At 39.4% G+C, this 14,666-nt stretch overlaps 1 protein-coding gene across 2 annotated transcripts in view; it reads right to left on the minus strand.

Moving 5' to 3' along the window:
* Window positions 1-14,666, minus strand: part of LOC126101610 (protein strawberry notch) — a 274,618-nt gene that overhangs the window by 8,857 nt on the left and 251,095 nt on the right. The window lies entirely within an intron of this gene.

The following is a 14,666-nucleotide window of genomic DNA, read 5'->3' on the forward strand; positions in this document are numbered from 1 at the left end:
TATCATTCCATGTTCAAAGACAGTTGATTCCAGGCGTGTGGCCATAATCATGTTGGAGACCTATTCGCATGAATTATCTAAGTAAAAATTGTACCTCTGCCAATGCACTGCCCTTTCACACCTTGTGTATGTGATACTAATGAAATCTGTATATGTGCATATCACTGTTCCATGACTTCTGTCACCTAAGTGTATGTTCTACATGCCATAAACTTATGCCTTCTACTGCACAATTTAATACATGTGCTATGTTGCACACAAGATACTTCACTGGCAAGCTTGTGTCATCAACAACAGATTTTACAATCTTGTGTCATATATGTAAAGAGAAACAATAGTGGACCTGGCATTAACACCCCCCCCCCCCCCAATCCAGGAAGTGCCTACTCCTACCAACTTAACCATACCCCAATCAGATGCTACCTCATATCATAGCTATTCTCATTACTAAGGAGAATGGCGATTTTCTGTCTGTTTTTAAAGTATGAGAAGAATGAACTGAGAGCTACTGCTCTGATTCCATGAAAGTCGAACTTCTGCAGCAATATTTTGTTATCAACACCATGAAACGTCTTAGTTAAATCAAAGAAGCACCCTAATGTTTACAAGTTTTTGTTTAATTCCTCCAGTTCCTCAAAGAGAAAAAGAAGATACAGCATTTTCAGTTGTTAAACCACGTCTAAACCCAAACTGTACATTTGAAAGCAAATTATGTGAACTGAAATGATAAATTATATACAAGGTGTTCCTCTTAGAGAAGTCATGCATATTTTCTCTGATGTTCTGACAGATATACGAATTTTATTTTTGCTACATGTAGCTGGAGTCAGTGCGAACAAATACAGCTGTAATGTCTTTCACATGATGTCTAGTGCTGACAGAAAGCACCAGTTTCTTTCCAATTACGAAAAACGTGGTATACCTTATTAGCAGAAACATTAGAAAACGAAGAATAACCAGTACTTTGGCATTGCTGCTACATGGCGGTAGCAGTCAGCACAGGTCACGGCACTTTGGGTACTCGTTATCCTTCGTGTTTTATTGTTACAGTTAGTGTGCGTCCCTAAAACAAATATTGCACTAGACAAAATTGGGACGAATGGGCACATAAAATTCTGCTTTAATAATTATTTTGTTTGTAACAAATTGAGACTTTCCTTCGACATTAGGCATCGCATGGAAATGTGAGGTGCACCAGCGGTTTGGGCTGATACAGACTACAAAATGCAAAAGCAAAATTTATCAGCAGAAACACCAGAGAAAATGCGCAAGACGACTCTCAGGAGGGGCACCGTGAATATACGGGCTTACCTGTAGCTTCTGCAAATGCTGGCAGCAGAGAAACAAGTATAAAATTGTCTGAATTATTAAGTACTCTAATGACACCATATATATACAGACTTACCTGTGGCTTTTGCAAAAGCTGGCAGCATAGAAATAAGTTAAAAACTGACTGCAGTATCCTTGTTCCCTTTTTGATAAAGTGATTTTATTACTGAGTACTTAAATCTATCAGTTTCCTCAACATTTCTAAAGGAAAACTACAAATGTGGCTAAGGACACTGCTAACATTGGCAGCAATGGGATTTAGACTCTGGCTACATAGACCACCATATCCATGAGAAACCTCAATCTCCCCGTCAGTATCATAGAGATGTATTCCAGCAGGTGTGACGTATTAGGTCAGTGGGATGCTTTTGTAAAGAACTAAATAGAGCTGGCGGATGATGATGCTGAAGAGGGGGAGGAGGAGGAGAGAACTGCACTGAATAGCTCTGCTGCAGCTGTCTGGGACCATTCTCCTGATTCAGTGTAGACCAGTAACCCCCCCCCCCCCCCCCCCCCCCAATGGCATTCCAACATAGAAAACAGCTTCAAACATCTGGTTACACTACAAATGAGTACAAATGTGTTTAATACTTGATGTTAGCCATTCAACCTTTATGGGGTTGAGTCGAGTCTGGGTAATTCCCATTCCATTTTAAGAAAAGATAGTGTTTCATGCGTCTCCATGTATATGTCATATCGTTCTGAACTGTATCGTTAGCAGCAAAATACTAAGGAAACATCATGCCCGATGCTGAATTTTTTACAGCATTGACAGTGAAAATTTAATAGATGACAAACTTTTTTCTTTTCATCATTTTGTGAGGAGTATTGGCAAGAAAAGGGTTTCAAAAGGTTTGAAACTATGTGTAAAGTTTACTGGTAGTTGCTAAGGGCTGATTTGTATGCCGTGGGTTATGCTGCCCTGAGACATGTACTCAGTTTCCGAATTTAATACTTGACCGGGCCGATTCCATAAAGCATTTGTTTTGGATTATCACAGAAAACAGCCTCAGATCAAGTTAAACTCAGAAATCTGCGCTTTATAAACATTGATCACAGATTATACCTCGGTGGATTAGGATCGTCTTTGACTGGAGAAATGTCGCCAATCGAGTCGAGTTAAATTGCTATTGTCAGTCAACAACCTAGTGGTATTACAAAACAATGCTTTTGTTTTCTTCAAATTAAAGTTAACGCACTCACACTGCTGAAGCTCAAAGCATTTTTTGGACGTATAAGGTTAGGTTAAAAAATTGTTGGCTATGTGTGTAATAAGTGAAGATAACTGATCTCATAACTACTCTCGTAGACAACTCGTAATTAATGTGATTGGTGGACGGCATCTTGTAGACACTTTAGTGGAAGGGTAGGAAAGGAAAATTCGAAATATTTGCTGTGAAAAGTTAAGTAAATTGAGTTTGACAGCAGCCAATAAATAATGACTGAAAGCCACTTAAAAAACATTCTCTAGGCTTGAATAGCAGTAACTGACCCAGTTACACAACACGTAGAATTACACTGAGCTGAAAAGTAATAATTGTAAGGTGCATCTTAAAAGTATTCCATGCCATGTAGAAAAGCTTTCTTGGTTCTTTTGTTTATATTGTCACAACACATTTTCAAACATTTCCTATCACAATTTGTCTCTACATTCTTTGAATTAAAGTAAAAAATCAGCTTCTTTCCACAATTTTTCTTTGTTAGCCTTAGTAATTTTATCAGTTTATTACCTTCTATTTTATCTTTATACTGAGACAATGTGATTTCCAGCAACAAATCTTTTTCAGCTACTGAACAGATCAAAGCTTCCCCCTTTTCTGCTTACTATCTTCCATATTTATACCATGACAACTCTGATAATAAATACAGTGTATCCACAATATACAATTAATACCTGCTGCTGAAGAGTGATAATCATGTCAACAGATTTTATTGGTGCTTCCAAGCAGCTTTTGTGATAATTTAGTCCAACACTGAACCTCCTTTGAGGGATCCAAGTTTAGTGTTGTACAATAGAGCGGAATTCTGAACAGAGTATTATTTATGAGCTAAGGACAAAATCAGAAATCCTTAACTCAATTTTCAAATGTTCCTTTACAAAGTACAACCTAGTGGGACGAGGGGGAGTGGTGGGTGGGGGCAACTGTGCCTGGTAGTTGGACGAAAGCACCCGTCTACAAGAAAGGGTAGCAGAAGTGATCCCCACAACTACTGTCCACAAAGTGCCTGACTCAGTACCACATCTACACTTATTATCAAAAGTCTGCCCAAATGGAACTGCATAATTTAAAGCAACACAAATGTCTCAGCAATTGCAATGGGTATCAAGGACACATCACGTAATATTGGATGGAGAGTCATCGACAAATGTAGAGATAAGTTTGGATGTGCCCCAGGAAGTGTGTCGGGATCCTCGCTGTTCATATAGTATATTATGACCTCGCAGACAATTTTAATAGTAACCTCAGGCTTTTTGCAGTGGATGCAGTAATCTATAAGGAAGTAATGTCTGAAAAGAAACTGTGTAAATGTTCAATCAAATCTCAATAAGGTTTCAAAGTAGTGCAAAGACTGGCAACTTGCATTACGTGTTCAGAAAAGTAAAATTGCGCACTCCAGAAAATGAAAAGATGTAGTATCATATGACTATAGTATAAATGATGTACAGCTGGAATCAGCTAACTCCTTCAAATATCTGTGTGTAATACTCTGTAAGGATACAAAAGGGAGTGACCACATAGGCTCTCTTGTGGGTAATGCAGGTGGTAGGTTATTGGGGAAATGAAATCCGCCTGCAAAGGAGATTGCATACAAATAACTCATGTGACCCATCCTACAATATTGCTCAACTGTGAGAGACCCATACCAAATAGGACTAAAAGGGGATACTGTATGTGCACAAAGATGGGAAGCACCATTGGTCACAGGTTTGTTTGATCCGTGGGAGAGTGTCACAGAGATGCTAAAGAAACTGAACTGGCAGACTCAAGACAGACGAAGTACCCCTTGAAAAAAGTTCACAGGTAAACCACCAGATGCCAGTGTCCAACGGGTACAAAATTTTGGCAAACGGCCATGTTGCTGTTATCAGGTGTGTGCTGGCAGCACATCTGCTGTTCCTCCACTCGTCTCCTGAAGTCAGTTCAATGTCTGGCATCTCTATTTGTACGTGCACCTGCTCACGAAACTAGGACGGAACACTGTGTCGATGAGAGGGGTGGATGTAGGATTGGCAGGCATGGACATTTGAAGGAGTTGCCGTTCGAACGGAGAGGGGGAGGAGATAAAGCATGGTGCCTGCCTCGCTGTCGGTCAGTTCGTCAGTGCACCTGACAGTGGGAAAGTGGTCGCCTGCCAAAATATTGTGCCTGTCAGACATTTTCATCCAGCAGTTCACCCATGAAATATTTTAACACAAAGTATGCCGGGAGAAGCTGAAGAATCGTATCCCATGAAGGCCCACTTTGAAAGTTTTTAGAACCAATTATAGGTGTTGAATCTAGGAATACATTACAGCCCCATACACATCACTCCCATAGGGACTGCAAAGACACGATCAGACTAAATACAGCTTACCACAGTATTTAAGCAATTGTTCTTCCTACACTTCGCATGTGAATGGGATGGGAAAAGCCCCAATAATTGGTACGTTGGGATGTACCCCCTGCCATGCACTCTGACGTGGTTTGGAGAGTGTAGATGTAGATGTAAATGATTGGGTCAATAATTATTTGATATTCTAAAAACAGCTGCCAACAGGAGTAACATAGAAGTAGATTTCCTCAGAGTAGTGAAGCAACTTAAATCACTTAACAAAAGCAAGTCGGTCCAAACTGTATACCAGTTAGGTTCCTTTCAGAGTATGCTGATGCATTAGCTCCATACTTAAGACTAATATACAACCATTCGTTCAATGAAAGATCAGAACCCAAAGACTGAACAGTTGCATGGGTCACACCAATATTCAAGAAAGGTAGTAGGAGTAATCCACTATATTACAGGCCTATCTCAATAGTGTCAATATGCAGCAGGATTTTGGAACATATATTGTGTCCGAACATTATGAATTACCCCAAAGAATACGGTTTATTGGCACAAAGTCAAAACGGATTTAGATAACATCTTTCTTGTGAAACACAACTAGCTCTTTATTCACATGAAGTGTTGAACACTATTGACAAGGGATTTAAAATTGATTGCATATTTCTAAACTTCCATAAGGCTTTTGACACTGAACCACATGAGCGGCTTGTAGTGAAGTTGCGTGCTTATAGATCATTACCTCAGTTATGTGACTGGATTCATGATTTCCTGTCAGAGATATCACATTTCACAATAACTGATGGAAAGTCACTGAGTAAAACAGAAGTGATTTCTGTAATTCCCCAAGATAGTGTTATAGGCCCTTTGCTGTTCCTTATCTATAAAAATGATTTGGGAGACAATCTGAGCAGCCATCTTAGATTATTTGCAGATGATACTGTCATTTATCAACTAGTTAAGTCATCAGAAGATCAAAACAAATTGCAAAATGATATATGAGTGCTTATAGGAATCCGTTAAACTTTAGTTACACAATAAATCAGTCAAATAAATATCTAGAAATTACAAACAACTTAAATTGGAAGGAACACAGAGAAAATGTTGTGGGGGAGGACACTTAGAAAATGCAACAGAGCTACACTATATTTGTCCTTCCTCTTTTAGAATACTGCTGCGCGATTTGGGATCCTTACCAGATAGGGCTGACGGAGTACATCGAGAAAGTTCAAAGAAGGGTAGCACATCTTGTATTATCGCGAAATAGGAGATAGAGTGCCACTGAAGTTATACAGGATTTGGGGTTGATATCATTAAAACAAAGGCATTTTTCATTGCGGTGGAATATTCTCACTAAATTTCAATCACCATTTTTCTCCTCTGAATGTGAAAATATTTTTCTGACGCCAACCTACATAGAGAGAAATGATCATAATAATAAAATAAGGGAAATCAGAGCTCACACGGAAAGATAGAGATGTTCATTTTTTCCGTGCGCTGAGATTGGAATAATAGAGAATTATTGTGAAGGTGGTTCGATGAACCCTCTGCCGGGCACTTACCATATTTACTCGAATCTAAGCCGCACTCGTATCTAAGACGCACCTAAAATGAGACTCGAAATCAAGGAAAAAAATTTTTCCCGAATCTAAGCCGCACCTGAAATTTGAGACTCGAAATACAAGGGGAGAGAAAAGTTTTAGGCCGCACCTCCAAATTGAAACAAAATTGGTCCACTGTAATATGAGACACAATTTAGGTCAAATGAATGACGATACAGCTACAGTAGTTTCGTTCGAGTCGTGAGCTTAGCAGTTTGGATTTACCAGGTAGCCATTGCTATGCGTCAGGCACTCTGTCCGTATTTATACGGGTACCCTTCCTTTTTCACGTGCTTCGTCTGGTTTGAATCGACTGCTAATTTTCCTTTGATCTGAAAAGTGCCGTTCTCTTTGTTATAGGTGGGTATGTCACTCTAAGCTGAAAATGCATTACTGTACTGTGTCATACACTGTTTGTCGCATTCTGATAATGAGTGTTTACGGCCTGTTACCGCTCGCCCCATGGCTTGCTTTTGTGCACGCTACCGCCGCTTACAATAAAAAAAAATAAAATAAAAAAAGAGAGGGGAATCATCTCATTAGCGAAACAATGGCAAGAGACTGCTATTTGTTGTTACTCACACTGCTGCTTTCTTTGATAATGATCAACAAGAACGAAATAATAGACTGCGTATGATAGATGATGTTCTGAACGAGAATTTAGCGAAAATTTTTCTCTGTATGAAAATCTTTGCAGGTGCCTCTTTAGTACATTACATTCTCCACAGAAATTAGAGTCATCTTAGATTTAAAAATCTAGTCAATTTCCGTGTTTCATTTATGACTGTATCACTAGTAGGCATAAGAATAACACGAATATAAACATGACATGATATGTATATTCTTCCGCGTTTGCTGTTGTCTCACTCTAGTTTCGTAGTTTATTAGGCAGACAGGATTTAAATGAGATAGCAGCAAACACAAAACAATACATGACTAAATGTTTATATTCGTATTATTCTTATGGTGAAGAGAATACTACATGTGATTCACAATTCATAAAAGTTCCTATTAGCAACCATCTCTTCTCACAGGAAGGAAAAAATTCAGAATGTGGAGTTGGCCATATTGACAAACATCCCAAACAGTTTTGCCAGTCGGGTTTTCGTAGTACATTGAAATGCTGCTACATTCAAAGATGAACAATACGGAATTTGTATTTACTTCGTTGGATAATGTATGAAAATGCAGTGGTCTAAACTCGGGGCGGAGAAAAAAAGCTCGTCTTCCACCTTTTTTAAAATTTATTTACTGACGCAGAGGTCTTGGCGCCAGTGCTGCAAAGCATTCATGTGTAGCGCTACATATATTCGACGGCAGAAGTTTGTTGTGGCGGCACCTACCAACATTTTTCAGCACTTCCGCTTACTTTGCACTCGATTCGAAGCTGCAGGCGGTTTTTTGGATTACAAAATCCGGAAAAAGTGCGGCTTGGATTCGAGTAAATACGGTAAATGTGATTTGTCAAGTATCCAAGCAGATGTGGATGTAAATGTAGAAAATCAAAATTTTACCGCCCCTCGGAGCCATTAGCTACACAACCCACAACAAGCCTTCAGGTGACCAATTGGAGTGAATTGCACAAAGCAACTTTTTTGGATTAGCAAAGAAAATGAACACAGATCAACCTGAACTCTGAAATTTGAGTTAATCTCAGATTATATTAATGTGAACTAGGTTCATCTTTCAGTGGCAAGATATCACGGATCAAGTCAAGCTCAACAGCAACTCCCAGTTCACAAGCTAATGACATTACAAGGGAAATTCTAAATACCTGTGGGGAACAGTCAAGTGTGGAACTTAACTGCAGGCAGTAATGATTAAACACTTCTACCAAAAATTCTCTCAAGGATTGAACAGCAGTAAATGCATAATCCATATTAAATTTTTAATCACCGAACATGTGCTTCAACAGGTATGACAACTGCACACACACTGGTGAACAGAATAGTAATATGCATTTGTAAGACAATTATCAAAGTGATATTTATCAGCTAGAGTTCAGTTTAAGATTGTTTCTGTGGCTCTGGAGTTGTGTTCTGGTATGATGTTTATAGGATCTAATGTTCAATCAAGCATAAATTCTCAGCATTTTTTTCCACTTGTCGCTTCTTTTTCCATGTGTAGTATTTATTAACATGAAAAACTGCCGAGCTGTTTAATACTCAAAGTATAACTACACTCATCAACCGTTATTACAGTCACACCGTTTGTCTTGCACACTATAGCTGTCAGTGCATCAGATTAGGAGCCGGAAACAGATGCCACTCTATTTGTTATGAGAAGAATCAACAAAGAAATTCCGTTACCTACAGAAAATGAAGCTAATAGGAGTCACAAAGCAATGGTAGTGGCATTCATTAACAATTTAATTTACACAGAACAGTTGAAAATTAAAATATAATGGAAAGGATAGTTTCTACTCACCATATAGCGAAAGTTTCTACTCACCATATAGCTAAGATGCTGAGTCGCATAAAGGCACAATTTAGAGACTGTCACACAATTAGCTTTTGGCAAACAAGGCCTATGAAAAGATTAGACAACATACACACACGCACACACTCAAGCAAATGCAATTCACACAGACATGACCTCAGTCTCTGGCAGGTGTAGCCAGACTGTGAGCAGCAGGGGATTATGGGAGAGGCAACTGGGAGGGAGTAAGGAGGAGGTTGGGGTAGGGAGGGGGAGGGATGGCAGGGTAGGAGTGGGGGTGGTAAAATTCTGCTAGGAGTGTGCAGGGAGGAGGTGGACAGAGGGTATGGTAGCTAAGTGCAGTTGGGAGATTAGACGGGTGGGAGAGAGAGGGGAGTGGGGGAGGTTGTGGATAAAGTGAGACATAAAATGACAGGGTGAATTGCTGGAATAGAGAGCTGTACAATGCTGGAATGGGAACAGGCAAGCCGTGAGGCAAGGTGTTGGAGGCAGGGGTTGTGTAGGGACAGATGAGGATACTGTGTAGGTTCGGTGGGCTATGGAACACCACTGTGGGAGGAGCAGGAAGGGTAGTGGGTAGGACATTTCTCATTTCAGAGCATGACGAGAGGCTCATATCTTTGTAATAGACCTAAATGCGAGACCTGTCCCATACATCCTCCCACAACGACCTACTCCAGTCGTGTCACAAACATTGCCATTCCATCAAAGGCACGGCTACCTGTGAAACTAATCATGTGATCTACAAGCTAAGCTGCAACCACTGTGCTGCATCACACATGGATACTACAACCAACAAGCTGTCTGTCCGCAGAAATGGTCACCGACAATTTGTGGCCGGGGTCACCCAGTTGCTGAGCACGCTACCCAATATGATGTCCTTCATTGCAATGACTGCTTCACAGTCTGTGCCAACTGGATCCTTCCTACCATCACCAGATTTTCTAAATTGTGCAGGTGGGAACTCTCCCAGCAATATATACCACATTGCCGTAACCCTCCTGGTCTCAACCTTCGTTAGTCATTGTCTTTACCCACTTAGCCCCTTCCCTGTTGCCATTTCAGCACTATGCAGCCCTCTATTCCGCAAATGCAACCAGTCTTTTTAGTTCTCCCCTTTTCCACTAAACTCTCCCGCCCCCAACCCTCTGCCTAAGCTCCTGGCTGCACTTAGGTGCCCACTCTCCACCTCGTCCCTGCACACTCCAAGCAGCACTTTACCATCCCTCACCCCCTCCCTGCCCCAGCCTCCTCTGTACTCCCATCCAGTTGCCTCTCCCAAAATCCCCTGTTGCTCGCAGTCTGGATCCAGCTGCCAGAGACTGTCGTAATGTGTGTGCGAGTTGCGTTTGTGTGAGTGTGTGCATGTATTTATGTTGTCTAATTTTCACACAGGCCTTGATGGCCGAAAGCTAACTGTGTGACAGTCTTTTTGTTGTCCCTTTCTGCGACTCAGCATCTCCACTATATGGCGTGTAGCAACTATCCTTTCCACAATATTGACACATACAGTCCTGGATTTTCCATTGTTTGAAAATTAAAATACATTTACAAAGTGGCACACTCTGCTTGTGCCTGTATATGTGTGGATGGATACGTGTGTGTGTGTGCAAGTGTATACCTGTCCTTTTTTCCCCCTAAGGTAAGTCTTTCCGCTCCCGGGATTGGAATGACTCCTTACCCTCTCCCTTAAAACCCAAATCCTTTCGTCTTTCCCTCTCCTTCCCTCTTTCCTGACGAGGCAACCGTTGGTTGCGAAAGCTAGAATTTTGTGTGTACGTTTGTGTTTGTTTGTGTGTCTATCGACCTGCCAGCGCTTTTGTTTGGTAAGTCTCATCATCTTTCTTTTTATACATATAATATTTCCAGAATGAGATTTTCACTCTGCAGCGGAGTGTGTGCCGATATGAAACTTCCTGGCAGATTAAAACAGTGTGCCCGACCGAGACTCGAACTCGGGACCTTTGCCTTTCGCGGGCAAGTGCTCTACCAATTTCTTTTAGTTGGAGTTCTTTAATTTCTCTATCTACTTCCAGTGTTACTGGAGCAGTTTTTGAGTCTATAGCACAATCTTGGCAGTTCGCATGTCACACATCTGTCTGTAATTATAAGTTCTTCTTAGTTCAATACATGTAATGTATTGCTGTCACAGTTAACTTACACGTTTGTTCTTATCAACTCAACATACACATTCCCTCTTTCATATTCATTTTCTCTGTCTACTAGGAGAACAACATTTTCATCTAATGATATAATTCATTTAGTGATGTTTCATTCACTGATGTGAAGGAATTGCAACTTCTAGTATATTTTAAATCTGTATCAGAACAAGAAATGAACAAGAACACGAGGGATAATAATATACATTACCACTTGTGTAGCAATATCGTCCCAAAAAATTAATCACAGTGTATGAAAATTAATACAAACTACAAAATATTTCTTTCTTTCTTGGGGCCTTTGTCCCATGTCACATGGGACTGGCCGTGGTATGATTGATTTGGCAGTGTTAGGCGCAGAGGGTCGTCAGATGTCCTTCCTGGCGTCGCCCCGAACCCCAGGAGACGGAATTAGTGCACCCCAGCTGTCTGCGTCTAGTGTAAGCCATGGAATAGTGCAAACATTTTCAAATGTCTGCATGTCATCTAACTGAGGTGTAACGTGGGGACCAGCCTGGTATTCACCTAGTGGGATGTGGATAACCGCCTAAAAACCACATCCAGGCTGGCTGGCATACCAGTCCTCGTTGTTAATCTGCCGGGCGGATTCAAACCGGGGCCGGCATGCCTACCCGAGTCCAAGAAGCAGTGCATTAGCACTCTCGGCTACCCTGGCGGGTTAATACAAACCACTAAATATAACTTGGGATTAATATCAGTACCATCATCTTAGGGACTCGAAATAGGAATATACATTCATGGCTGCTTTTGTCCATTTTGTGGAAATTCCCACCTTTAGTTTTATGCATTTCAAACTTGAAAAGTTTCTGACACACTTTTTGTTTGAGTTTACGCAGCACAAGTAATTACACAAAGATGAAATATAATAATTTACTGGTCTAAGAATTATATCCTGTCAAGTGCAAATGCCTGTTTGGTCCTTTTCTTTGTATTCTCATAACACGTGTCCAAACTTTCCCAATCATCATTTGTCTGTATGTTCTGTGAGTAAACACAATTTCGTTTGCTTTTCTTCTATCATGCTTTTATACTGACCTAATACGATTTCCAGCAATAAATCTTTTCGAAGGTGTTCAGCAGTTTGTACTTATTTTCATCCAGCTTTACAATGTGGCACGTTGACAACAAATAATCTGTATCTATGATGTACAAATAATATCTGTGGTTTACGTATGAAAATTGTTTGGACAACTATCTGTGGTTTACGTATGAAAATTGTTTGGACAACTAATTTTAGAGGTGTTGCCACCAAGCGTGTTTCATGATAAGTTACATCAAACTGAAACTCATTTAACTGATCCAACAGATTCCTGAACTGAATTCAGTTTCTGATATAGGGGGGAGGGGGAGTGGGCAACAGCACCTCCAGTCAGCACTGTTCATACAACTGGGCCTGAGTAATACAGACAAATTGGTTCTAGGAAATATCAACCAATTATTGACACTCTTGTCAGTATGTTATCCAGGCAGAGAAAAAGCAAACTATGCTTATAGATCTTTTTTCTTCTTGAAGAAATGAAGGAGAATATTTAAGGATTTTTTTTTCTTCTTGTTTAATCCCCCCCCTCCATCCGCTCCAAAGTGATAAGCTGAATAAAATAATTTTTGAATCTAACCAATTTCTTCTTCAGTCTTCTTGTTGCCTTAAGACCAAGACACCAGTTGGTGATTTTACATATGGCTTTACACTTTTCAGCGGACTTTTATTGGGAAATTAAACACATAAATACATTTCTCAGACACATAGGTATTTCATACTTTTCGATTTAACAAATCCAGAATTATAATTTGTTTCAATTTTTTATGATTTTTTCTATCTGGCTTTCTAGTTCACAACTAATTCAAAACTTTTGATATATACAGCAAAAATTTAGCTTAAGTCCAAAAGTGATTACAAGAAACAGATTTATGTTGAATAAATGTATACAGCATCAAAATGTAGGACAGGAGTTTATCCAACTTTTAAATTTTAGCTGCGCTGTCAGATACCACACTAACCAACACCTCGTAGATTTCGATGAATTCCATAAGAAAAGCCAAAACTATGCAAGAGTTGTGACTGTGCCTACATTGTTAGACTTTGCTCTTATTTCTCAACCTAACCACCATTTCAGAAATCACTACACATTCAAAAAGAAAACCACATTCTATACACCACTTGAAAAGTCTCCCTGCAAATCGAATATAATGATTCCCCCCACACATATAATATGCTAAGAAGTCTAACATAGATCGCTCTTTTTACATAAGAGGATCCGCATCTGAACATTTCAAAGGTAGTTCATGTATTATCCGGAAGGGGTGCTACCATAGCTCTAGTTTATCTTTGCCAACTTTCCCTACATTGAATTTATGGAAGAATACTTAAGTTCTAGTCCATCTAACATGCTGTTTGATAATGCAAATACAAACAACACTGCATATTGTTTAGTTATTGTTAGCTTGGCAGTGATATGAGACAAAGCAATTGTGGTATGAATTGTTCCATCTTTTATTGTCTTCTAATGATTCAGTCCTATGTAGAAGAGAGCTCAAGGAAGTTTACGCCACAGTGTTTGTGAACATTACCTGAAAGTCGACACCTTGGCAGTGTCATTATAGCCAGTGTCCTTAGATCTCTGTAATGTGTTTTTTGTTTTGTTTTTCTCTGTTTATGTTGTTTCATTGTGAGTAAATTGTGTGAAATTAATAATAACAATAATGCAAACGCAGATGGGAACAGAGTGAATTAGAAGGGACCGATAAATAATGTTGTTAACAGCATGAAAACTATATTCCAGGAACATAAAACCAGTATTATATTGTATTTATTTTAGAATTTGATAAGGCCACATAACAAGAATTTATGATTAGTGTGTGCTACCTATATGGCCTAAAAAAACTTCCAAATTCTGATTATGGCTTACTTTATCAGAATACTGGAGATACACCTCTATTGAAACCTTGAACAAGTGCGTCGACGTATAAAATGTGCCAGCCACAAATAACATTGTCTTCTACCGTTCCACTGTTGTTTTATAACTGTGAGCCCATACCTATTCCTTCATGATTGCTTCACCTAACGAAATGATACGTTGTGTTGTCATACATCAAAATTATCTGCAGTAATATAAAATAAACAGTGAGCTAGGTGACAAAAAAAAAAATTAGGATCAATGAAAGAAAATGCTCAGAATACGAACTAGCAGCATAATCCCACAAAAAGGCAGTTATACACGAGGTAATTAGTAACCGAATAAGTGTCTGTTGGGGATATGATGCAACTGCACTGTCTAATTAATACTTTGAATGGATCATTACTGTGGGGTAACACTAGTGTGCAGCAATATACTGTAAGTTTATTTTGTTATTTTTTGAATATAAAAGTTTATCTTATCATTGTTTAATTTAACTAAGATTAAACTGTGATTTTGCACATACATGTTCACCTCGGTACTATAAAAACAGCTATTCTTTACATGTGCGCAAAGTATCCGCATGCCCACAAACGTTATGAAAATTGGCACCCACGTTCAATGTTTAAGGAAAAAATGTTTCTGCCTGCAGAGATTTTTTTTTTCATGCTGAACAATTCGAT

Source organism: Schistocerca cancellata, chromosome 9 (assembly GCF_023864275.1).
Source record: "Schistocerca cancellata isolate TAMUIC-IGC-003103 chromosome 9, iqSchCanc2.1, whole genome shotgun sequence".
NCBI lineage: Eukaryota > Metazoa > Arthropoda > Insecta > Orthoptera > Acrididae > Schistocerca > Schistocerca cancellata.